General features: G+C 38.3%; 1 long non-coding RNA gene across 1 annotated transcript in view; it reads left to right on the top strand.

Annotated features, from left to right (window-relative positions):
- Positions 1 to 12007, top strand: part of LOC112255640 — a 39784-nt gene that overhangs the window by 25379 nt on the left and 2398 nt on the right. The window contains exon 2 of the long non-coding RNA XR_002954338.2: positions 7592 to 7686. This is a non-coding gene — a long non-coding RNA (uncharacterized LOC112255640). The remainder of the gene's footprint in view (positions 1 to 7591; positions 7687 to 12007) is intronic.

The following is a 12007-nucleotide window of genomic DNA, read 5'->3' as shown; positions in this document are numbered from 1 at the left end:
GGCCCATTTTAACACTTGTACACATTTATTCCGTAATAGGCCCATTTTAACACTTGTAAACCATGATACGGGTTAATTTAAAAAGTAGGACATGACTAAAATGGGTAAGATTTTGTGGCTATGATAACCAGGCTTGATTTGGGAAAACTCAATGACATGGTCTCTCACAGATCTGTAAGTCACTAAATGGGTGTTAAAAGATGTGTGTTAAATGTCACATAAATTGAATTTGTTGCCTTCAGTAAAAAAAGTCTTATATTGGTCTCTAGAGTTCTTGAGAATTGTACACAGATAGAAGCCTATTTTGTCAAAGGAAAGTTGTGACTGGCCCTTTCTGAGTCAAACACCTCCACAGTCTGTGGTTATGGCAATTCACGATGCTCATCCTTTAAGTCTTTTTCACTTTCAGTCACTGGAAAAAAAATATGAGAAAGTTGTCATAACTTTAAAGAACTCTATCCGCAAGATAGGACCTACTGCTTTATAAATCAAGTAATACCTTTTGATTTTATGCCACACTCTCCCTCTCTCCAACCAAGCAAAATGGTTCCCTTCTGCATGAACAAAGTACAAGGGGTTTGGTAAATATACACAAATTATTTCAGTCTATGGATTCTGTCATTTGTAGTAATTATGAGGTTTGCTATTTTCATGAGAGCCTTTTGGCATTGAATAGTTACATCCTTGATTAGGCACTGTGTCTCTCTTTGTGTGTGTGTGTGTGTGTGTGTGTGTGTGTGTGTGTGTGTGTGTGTGTGTGTGTGTGTGTGTGTGTGGGCGCTCGCACATTGAGCTCTGACCATCATCCAGTACCTGACAGTGGTGTTTTGACATGTGTCTTACCTGTACTGATTGTTTTGGCATTGCTAGTCAGTATGAGCGTGCAGCGTAGAGAGACTGTGGGATCCAAGTAATAGACAGCAGAGCTTTATAATGAGCTCTGTCTAACTAGAAGACCACTTCATCGAAATCACTTTGTGAAAATCGGTCTTCATGACAAAGGAGATGTTAAGAAAACATGAGGCACTGAGCATTTAGGTTGAAATAATACAAGGTAGCATAACACGATTAATCTATTTGTGATGTGTCTATCCCATTGTCCTACCTCCCAGCATCTATTTGTGATGTGTCTATCCCATTGTCCTACCTCCCAGCATCTATTTGTGATGTGTCTATCCCATTGTCCTTACCTCCCAGCATCTATTTGTGATGTGTCTATCCCATTGTCCTTACCTCCCAGCATCTATTTGTGATGTGTCTATCCTATTGTCCTTACCTCCCAGCATCTATTTGTGATGTGTCTATCCCATTGTCCTACCTCCCAGCATCTATTTGTGATGTGTCTATCCCATTGTCCTTACCTCCCAGCATCTATTTGTGATGTGTCTATCCCATTGTCCTACCTCCCAGCATCTATTTGTGATGTGTCTATCCTATTGTCCTACCTCCCAGCATCTATTTGTGATGTGTCTATCCCATTGTCCTTACCTCCCAGCATCTATTTGTGATGTGTCTATCCCATTGTCCTTACCTCCCAGCATCTATTTGTGATGTGTCTATCCCATTGTCCTTACCTCCCAGCATCTATTTGTGATGTGTCTATCCCATTGTCCTTACCTCCCAGCATCTATTTGTGATGTGTCTATCCCATTGTCCTACCACCCAGCATCTATTTGTGATGTGTCTATCCCATTGTCCTTACCTCCCAGCATCTATTTGTGATGTGTCTATCCCATTGTCCTACCACCCAGCATCTATTTGTGATGTGTCTATCCCATTGTCCTACCACCCAGCATCTATTTGTGATGTGTCTATCCCATTGTCCTTACCTCCCAGCATCTATTTGTGATGTGTCTATCCCATTGTCCTACCACCCAGCATCTATTTGTGATGTGTCTATCCCATTGTCCTACCACCCAGCATCTATTTGTGATGTGTCTATCCCATTGTCCTTACCTCCCAGCATCTATTTGTGATGTGTCTATCCCATTGTCCTTACCTCCCAGCATCTATTTGTGATGTGTCTATCCCATTGTCCTTACCTCCCAGCATCTATTTGTGATGTGTCTATCCCATTGTCCTTACCTCCCAGCATCTATTTGTGATGTGTCTATCCCATTGTCCTACCTCCCAGCATCTATTTGTGATGTGTCTATCCCATTGTCCTTACCTCCCAGCATCTATTTGTCTGTGTGGTGTTATAATCTTCAAGTATTATTATGGTCACTTTTATGTAGATGTGTGAAATAGTTATTACCGGACATCATAAAGATGCACATGACATATAGCTCGGCTAGATTTGCAGTAGGTTTATAGGAACAAAGTATATATATTTTTAGTTGACACAATTTAAGGTAACGCGTGTGTAACATGAAGTCATCTTATTAGTCTTACTGTCTGTTTTTTGTTGCTGTTGACAGAGTCACATTGTAATATTGTCCTTGGGTACTGTATCTGACAGATAAATTGTGACAGTCAGCAAGTGAAAATAAGAGATGACACAACTGGTGATTGAAGCAGATTGCATCTATGAAACCCTATTCTCTGAGAAGGTATTGTAGGCCTACAATATACCAACCTGAGATGGAGTGAAACTTCAGTGGACTTCCATGACATAACAATGTGAATGCTGTTTGACTGTGCAATTGTTTCAATTGTTGTCCTCTGAAAAAGACAATTGAGCCAGGGTCCGGTTTTGAAGACCATGTCATAGAAGTTTGAGATGTGACATACCCTTAGGTGCTCCAGTTTCACTGTTACAAAACATGCCGTGTATAGAGTAGGCTTACGTGGCCGTGAGGAAACACAACAAACTCATATTATAAAAGCAAACAAGATTTTGAGGCTCAATAGTGGGTCATTCATGTTCTTCAGAACAAAATACTTGTTTTAATTAAAGACATACTCAGATAAGTGAGGGTTGATTTTATCCACACAGACAAAAGTAATGTGTACTGTAATGTACTTCAATACAATAACCTCCCCAAACTATACCATCATTTTTTTTTTAAATGTCAGTGTTGACCTTTCTAATTAGTGTGTCTGATGTTCATTTGAGTTGGAGTGTATTATCTATAGGCTTATGCATTATTGCCGTGGCATTTAAAAAGAGAACTGAGGGGAGATATGAATGTGACCCCTGACCTTTCAAGGTCATGTTAGTCAAGACAAACATTATACACATGGCTAAGAATTTGCATGTTGATAGCAATTATACATCTCTAGTACAGTGTAATATAAACATCCAAATTACAGTTAATGCATTTCAGGTTAAAAGAACGAATACACAAAGGTCAGCGCTGTCTAGACAGTCCAGATATAGTCCAGGCAGACATTTCAGAGATGATTGTTTATAACACCCTAAAGCTGGACTTACTCAAACAGGTTTCAGAGTTAGGCAGTCTTCAGTGTGTATATATGTACCATATCATAATACTGCATTCAACATGGAATCTGATGTGTATCAATTTACCAATAATACAGGACAGTGTGAATAAAGCAACAAAACTTTTAACCATCAATATGACATTGTGTTTGTGTGAGAGAATGTGTAAGGCTCCCACAAAAGAGGGGAGATTTGAGCACTGAGCAGTGAGTCAAGGTGCGCGTGGGCTTGTTTTGAATGCACAGATGGCACCAACCAAACACATAGGATGTTGAAATGTCACCCAGAAATACCAAATCCTCCACAAAATATCTGTCTGAGCTTTTTCTGAAAACCACAAGCTTTTCTCAGTTTTGTTTTCAGGCGTAATTTGTTTAACCTGGAAGTTGGTTTGTTTTTGTTCATGTAAAAGTTAAATTCACATTCTTGGAACTACCTGGAAGTTGGTTATATTGTTCATGTCACAGTAAAATTCTGCCTGGTATCTTGCTTGTTATTTTGTTAAACTTAATGTTATCAAATTAGGTGCTCCAGTTTCACTGTATTTTGGTACACAAATGGTATGAAAGGAATTATGTTACAATTATATGGTCTATCACTAACAACAAGAGAATACAGTTGATGATATGTAACAAATTAATGAATGTCCTCTATAGACATTTACCTGTAGAATTTGAGGACACTTTCGTGTAGGATCTTAATTTGATCACCCTGTTGCAGGAGAATGTTCCTGCAATGCAGGACATTTAAAACTTGTAGTTTATTTGAGGTTTCAAAAAGGCTTCTGAAGTTTTGTAATTTCCCCTTTAAAATGTCACTTCCCTTACGAAAAATGTATCAACCCCTACAAAAATATCCATTAATTATAATCCACATAATAATTCACATTTCCTGCTAACAAAGAGGGAGCCTATTTTGTGTTTGTGTGTGTGTGTGTGTGTGTGTGTGTGTGTGTGTGAAGACTCCCACCTGTGGTTGTGTGTGACATTCGGGTTGCTCCTAGCTAGACTGTGGGAGGCCTGCAGACTCTTAACGGCTTTCACACGGGCACAAAATGTCTGCTGCACATGATGAACACTTCAGTCCATCTGATGTGGAGTCTGTTACTCTACAGTGTTCAGAAAATAGAAGATTAATTCACTGATGGCCAGAATTGTCCGATTTTTATGTAAAGAAAATGCTACATGTTTATGGCACATCCATGTATCCATATACATTCCTTTATGAGCTTGTACAACTTACCCCATCATTTATAAACAAGCAATACAAAGTAAAATATGTAACTTTCTCATGGACTTTCAGTCCTTGAATCCATAGCTTTGGCAGTGTCAAGTTGTTGAAATTGCGTATTGTGCTTCCATGGTGTCATGGTTTTCACCTTTAGGCAACTGCATTTTATTTTCAGTTTACAGTCAAACTATTATGTTCAGTAATTTATACATTTTAGGTACATGTCAGATGAGGCTAATGTGCTTTCAGATGGAGGAAGGACCTGTCTTTTGTTTACATCCCAATGGTGGCTATAGTTGTCCTTCTGAAAAGTCATCTGTGGTAAATCTACTCCCATTCTTTTCTTATTTGTGTGAGTTTCAGTATTGATCGTTGAGGTTCGTTATTACGTAGGAATGATTGGTCTTTGTCTCCAGTGCCCAATGCCAACCTTCTCTCTAAGATCGTTTGAAGATACCTAAATTTAACTTCAGTCTATATAGCTTTCATCATTTTACAGATCATGGTAATGTCATGCTTCACAATTCAGCTTAAAATGGGTGGTGCTTTTTTGAGAACATTGCTGTCTTTCCTCCATTTGTTGTCTCAGCCTCTCTTCTGTGGGAATTCCATATGGTACAGTAACTCCATTAAGTATCAGGTTTTAAAGCTGTAAGTTTATCATAATTCAGCGGTCCTTTCTCTCTCTTTATTTCTCTTTCTCTGTCTCTGTCTGTGACAAATAAAAAGGTGGGAAAATACTCGGCAAGTCTGCCCACGGCTCTGAAATCCTCTGTTTAACCACGGAACGCATCAAAGAAATGCTCTAAAAACCTCTTCTGTGTCATCTGACTAATTTTGATAGTGAAAATGCACAGTAAACCCTATATTTAGTATTTTTACAATACAAGCATGCTGTCATGTTTGCTGTTAAATAAAGAAATGGGTCAAATGATCTGTTTACTGTAAGAGTTGTTTATTTGATTTGGAAACAAATTCACACTTAACAAACCCAGTACAAATTGTTGACCTAAATCATTACTTTTTTTAAATGTATATTTCTTCATGAATAACAGCTAATTGTATTCTATGAAAAACTGAAGTGTTTGTTATTTTTGTTGAAGGCCTCAAAGTTTTTGTTAGGCCTTAACTTTGAATATTTATTAATAAGTCAAAAGTTGACAAGATCAGCATTCATTAGGAAATTGTGTAATAAACTGTAGTAGCTCATTAATATTGTAACCTATTTGTGTTAGACTTGTTTTTATATAAATACATCCAGAAGTCATTCTGAAACTATGATGGCTGGGGTGATAATATTACAGGCGCTCAGGGGAAATTTGCCTCATGAAATGTTCTTTCACAACCCACTCAGTTTCGATAGGAAAAATCGTTAACCTTTTCAGCAACAACAAATGCCTATCAAAAAAAACAAGTGCAACATATTTTAAGGCTCAATTTATTTATTTTTACCAGAGACGCAGACTACTGGTGGAAATGATTGGTTCACAAAATAATGCATGGTAATCTAATGTATACATCTACCATCCAAACACAGACTTAGTTCATCACAAATTAGTTGTAGACTATCATGTAGACTACTGTATGTGTTGGTTTCCTGTAATATTTAGATTACTCCACGGTATAATTGAATTGTACGTAGTTCTAGTTTTCTGGATTAGTTGAAAGTGTACTTGGTTGTAGAATCTGGACTCCCTGCTTTCATGACCATAAAGAAGGCACATTACACATTTAGTTGTAAGTGTTTTCGTTGTTTTTGTCATGAGTAAAGTGTATACAGTATCCTGTATTATTGTGACGGCTGTCAGTTTAGTGTACAGTGTAATGTTAGTGAGTGGCAAATATTTCCACAGTGTGTTTGTTTTAAAGCTTAGTCCTGTCACTCGTTTCACCTGTCCAGGCCTCTTTATCTCCTCAGATTACCATTAGTCTGAGTGTGTGATTATTTCTGTGTGAGAAATACTTCTTAAACTCCTGTTACCTCAACTGTAATATTTTGCAATTCAAATCAGAAATATGCATTATTTGCATAGCTATAACCTCTTCATTAAGTTTGCTGCTGTATATCTTCAGTGCTGTCCTGTGTGTGGGAATGTGTTTCTCTTCAAATGGACACTGGTCATTTGTATCTGTTGTATATGGTTTTGATGGGGATATGACGTCTAAGTCTCATATTGGAAATCCTTGTAAAACATGGGCCCGGTGTAATATGCCCTAAATAATAGACAGACACAGGGCACAATGGTTAATCAATGTGTGTGTATATGTTAGGACTTGCTATATGCTTTCTTACAAAGGAAAGGTATGTTGAAAATGGAAACATTACAGGATTTGGACTTGTTCTTTAGCTGTTCTGAACCAATGCAGATATTAGCATCTTACTTCCTGTTTGAAGCTGTTTTGTTTACATTGATGTTGCTATTTTTAAATGATTTAGGCATACAACTTATTCAAAAAATGTATTGGTTTGTTTTGTTGTTTTTCCTCATCCTCTTTTTGAGTATACTACAAAACCCCAAATAATACAGTGTGACTCTGTTAATGAATAGATTCTGACCACAACCCAGGAACCCAGCGTATATGTTTTTCTTTGTCAGTTGAAGCAGAATTAAATGTGTGTTTGCTCATAGTCTGTGTGTGTTTACACACATACACCTATACTTAGATGACTGTCTACCGGAATTGCTTTGTAAAAACAAATGCTATTTTCTATATATGTAGTGTATCTCTGTCACTACATTATCTTTTCACTCTGACATGTATATGATTAATGCCCATGCGATGGCTTTTCTCTGACACACTCCCAACTGACAATCTCCCAGACTGCCTTAGCCATGTAATTTACACCTCAAATTCAACTCCACAAAGTTATTGACCTTCAGTGAATCACTTTTGTGTCTGACTAATTCCAATAGCACTTTGCGTTCAGTAAATACAGACATAGGGCTAATTTGAGTTTCTGTCCTCTTGTTTCAGTGTCTGTTTACAACGTGTGTTGGAGAAAAGAAGAGGAGAAGATCGGAGAGAAGTATAGTGGCGGAACGGTCACTCTCTCCTGCAGGGCATGTAGGGTAAAGTAACTACACCTGTTAATGATGAACGGAAATGTTCAGATCAGTGTGTGATTAAAAAATGTTTGCAAGTTTAGTCAACCTCCTGCCAGCCCCCGCAAAGCCACTCTGAGTTGGCCTGCCGCATGTGTGAGTCGTTCAGACAATGTACAGGAGACATTTACTAATCACCCCGCAAACCATCCCAACCACATAATGGATGGAAGCATGTCTGGGTTTTTCCCCTCTTTCTCTACGAGATTAATTCACTTAAGTGGAGCTTATCCATTAAGTAGCCATGGATGATCAATAGCTGTCATCCATAGCAGAGTGAACAAAGTACTGGCTGCCATGATCTCTTAGCCTGGGTGCTGGTGTCAATGCTGTGCTCCTACGTTAGCTCACTCACCACATCTGTCTGTCAGGCTAAATAACAAGACAGAGAGAGAGAGTGTACACTTCAAAGATGAGACAGGGACCTTGTTAGTGACCTTGTTATACTGTAGAGTGAATCTGCTATATGTGCTATATGTGACCCTGTTTTGGAAACAGGATCACAACAGTTCCTAGTCAATGTACTGTAACTGCTTTCAAAGCCATAAAATGGTCATTGGGCAGAAATCGGCCTGAGAAAATGTGCATTTCAGGCAGTTAAACACTGCTGTTAGACTGGTTGTTTTTCGTGGCTTATTATGACAAGTGTGTGTGAGTGCATGCAAATCACTTTTTTTGTGGTGCATCTTTTCTGGAAGGTTAACTGGTGGTTCTTAGAACAATTTAAATAATGCACACTTTTTTTGTTGTAATGGGGGATGCTTTAGATAAAAACACTGTGTTTTTGATGAGAGGGAGCTTGCAAAGTGTGGTTTGCTTTTATTGTTGTGGGTGGGTTTCTCTTCATTTGATCAAAGATAGCGAAACAAAAGATGAGTGAATCACCTAAAACCTTTTGTTTTACCATCTGCTCTCTTTCTCTCTCTCTCCCTTTGCTGGTCTTTCATACAACAACGTGTGTTTAGAAATTGGATCAATTGTGTGGTATAGTCATTATTTATTTAGATAATATCTGATCATGTATTTTTAAGGTTATTCATATTTTATATTATATATGAATATTTTCCTCTAGATCTTTATGAAGTTTCACATTTTATTAGTCGTATGTTTGGGATATATATAGTATACGGCGTCCAACTAAATGCTCACTTGCAGGTTCCTTCTTGACAATGCAACAACAATAAGAAATAATAAAAGATAAGAATACAAACATAAAGTAAATGCCTCAGTAGAATAGAAATCAACATTGTAGAATAAGTATAATACAGAAAGGCACAATTTATAATCCAATATTTATACATGTTTTGGTGAAAGGGGGATTGGGATGCAAGTGTTTAAATTGTGCAGTATTTAGCAATAATAATAAGAGTCTAGTAGCAGCATTTGTCATGTGTGTGTAGTATGAATTTATTTATGTGTGTGTGTGTGTGTGTGTGTGTGTGTGTGTGTGCCAGTCAAACATTTGGACACACCTTCTCCTTCAGGAGTTTTTCTTTATTTTGACAATTTTCTACATGGCAGAATAATACATCAAAACAATGAAATAACACAGATGGTATCATGTAGAAACCAAAAAAGTGTTAAATAAAAAATGATTTTAGATTCTTCAAAGTAGCCATCCATTGCCTTGATGGCAGCTTTGCACACTCTTGACATTCTGGTGAAGATGGCTCAGTACATCACTGGGACCGTGCTTCCACCCATCCAGGACATCTTCTCAAAACGGTGCCTGGGGAAGGCCAGCAGTATCATCAAGGACCCCACACACCACAGCCATAAGCTGTTCACTCCCTTATCGTCAGGCAGACGGTATCAGAGCATGAGGATTGGGGCATGTTCCCTCCTCTGCTTTATGAAGTCAACAATCAACTCCTTTGTTAAGCTGACATTGAGGGAGAAGTTGTTGTCCTGGCACCACAATGCCAGTTAATTTACCTCCTCCCTATAGGCTGACTCGTCGTTGTTGGTTATCAGGCCTACAACCGCGGTGTCGTCAACAAACTTGATGATGGAGTTGGTGTAGTCGTGGGTGACCGGGAGTACAGTAGAGGGTTGAGGACACAACCCAGGGGGGCCCCTGTGTTAAAGCCTTCCACATGTTTTGAGTCAGCTGGCGCCTAGCTGAACATAGGTGCACTGAGCGAGTATGCTTGCATACTCCCTTAAAAGACATTCACTTGAATACACCAGTATACATTTCTTCAAAATAGTCTAAATTAATGTAAGATAACTCAAAAAATCGGTCATTAATTTCGAAAAAAAATTGTCGAAGGGATCTTAGTTGGTCAAATTTACAATTAACTAATTTTGCAAGTGAAACATATTGCATGAAAACGATTTGTCTCTCTTTGAATGACAACAAACACTTAATTGAAGAATCGCTACTGTTGACCAATCATCGACAAAGGGGTGTAGACTTCGGCTACTGAATTTGGCTTGCCTCGAATTTTGTTTGTGTGCACAAACTGGAAAAACCCTTGCCGAAGACCAAACCTAACAAAATCTTCACAAAATGTCGTCAGAATATATGCACAAACTGTTCTGAACTGTTTCGGAAGCATGGGAAGCATGCAGATGCCTTAATAATCAGTGTGGAGGGGTGTTGTTGAAAGGGGGTTTTCTGTGAAAGGCAGCCGTTCCAATGACTTAATTCAGTGCAGAAAATGTTGTTGTCACCTTTGATCCTGAACCAGTTAATACATCAGTGTGAAAAGTATGTCTCTAACATGCTAAATTATAAGATGCATTGTATCAAGCTGGACGACAAAGCTCTCTAGTCTTTAATCAATCTTTGTGATATAGTGTCTGTACAATAAATAATTCATGACACTTTCTCTGTCCTGAGGAATGTGGTCATGATGAATGACTGCTCTTGTTGTGGAAAATGTCTCTGACATCCATTTTAAAGTATACAAATCCCTCTTTCCATGGCAGGATGATAAACAGCACACTGAAAACACGTTTAAAACTCTAAATCTCTGTGTTCTAATTTTTGCAGTGTATAGCGACACATTGGGTTATAAATGGAGGTTTTTCATTTATTGTTGACTTTTTAAGGCCTCTTTAATCATAACGTCCACCTGCGATGTGTTTAGGTGCCCTGATAAATGTGTCTTGTGTAGGAGAGCCTGTCGTCAGTTGGGGTTACGTGGCAGTGAATGGGACTACTCTCTGTCTATGACACACACTAAGTAATGTTGCTATTTTTCACTTTGGGCCGGCCATTTTAAGCGTGTCTATGTGGGACTTGACATTATTATTGTGTGCTGCAGCATCTTTCTGGATGCTTTGTAATGAACACAGGACACAGCCACACGAATGCTCATGTATTTCGGTGTTTTACTCTATAAGATTAGCGCAGTAAGGAATAGATCACATGAGTTGCAAAACTGCTCATCTAAAATGTAAAGCAGTAGTGTATTTCTCTCAAACTTGAAGGGACGGTTTCACGGACATAGATAAGCCTGTGTTTTAACTAAATTACACTTCAATCCAGACCACTGAAATGTGGTTGCATGAACATGATTTAAATACACTCCTACTCACTGGTCCTCAATCGACTAAATTAGGGGGAAAAAAATCCAATCTATGACTGTGAAACAAACCCAAAATGTCTTAGGTCTCTGAGCAGAGTGTGGTGGCCCACCAGTGTTTGTGGCACAGTGAATAGCCATCTCAGGTTTCATCCTCATAGACCGTGCCTTCCTACCAACAACCTCTCTGCTTTTTATCTGTTTAGTCACGGTCAACCCTCACGGTCCAGTTAAAACCAGAGCACCCAACCACAGCTCCTCTGACCAGTGTTTCAAACAAAGTCAAAGTACATTTTAAACCAACAGGAGATTCTCTTTGGGATGGAAATCCAGGTGTTTTCTTTTTACTTGAAATCATAGCTTGTATTCCCTTTGTAAACATTTTCCCATACAGTGAGAACTGACATTACATCAAAAATACAAACCCAATTGCCCTGGAAAGGATGTATTGTCCTGTTCAGCAATACAATTATTTTCTAAAATGCCTTTATTAGTATGGCATGTTCAATAGAAACAAAGTTTTTTAAAAACAATGCATTTTGGCTGCATGGCCTTCGTCAGGGAGTACAAAAAAAAGGAATACAATGTCCTCTTTTGAACAGCTTTAAAAAAAAGAAAAAAAAAAAGGTTGTTTCTATTGAACATGCCATACTAATAAAGGCATTTTAATTAATTATATGAAGAGTGCCTTGGTCCTTTCTTTTTGATGACCAATGTACCCCTTTTACCAAAGAGCACCTTCTGTCTACCAAAAT

This window comes from Oncorhynchus tshawytscha, linkage group LG01, assembly GCF_018296145.1.
Source record: "Oncorhynchus tshawytscha isolate Ot180627B linkage group LG01, Otsh_v2.0, whole genome shotgun sequence".
NCBI lineage: Eukaryota > Metazoa > Chordata > Actinopteri > Salmoniformes > Salmonidae > Oncorhynchus > Oncorhynchus tshawytscha.
This window is presented reverse-complemented; position numbering and strand designations above follow the sequence as displayed.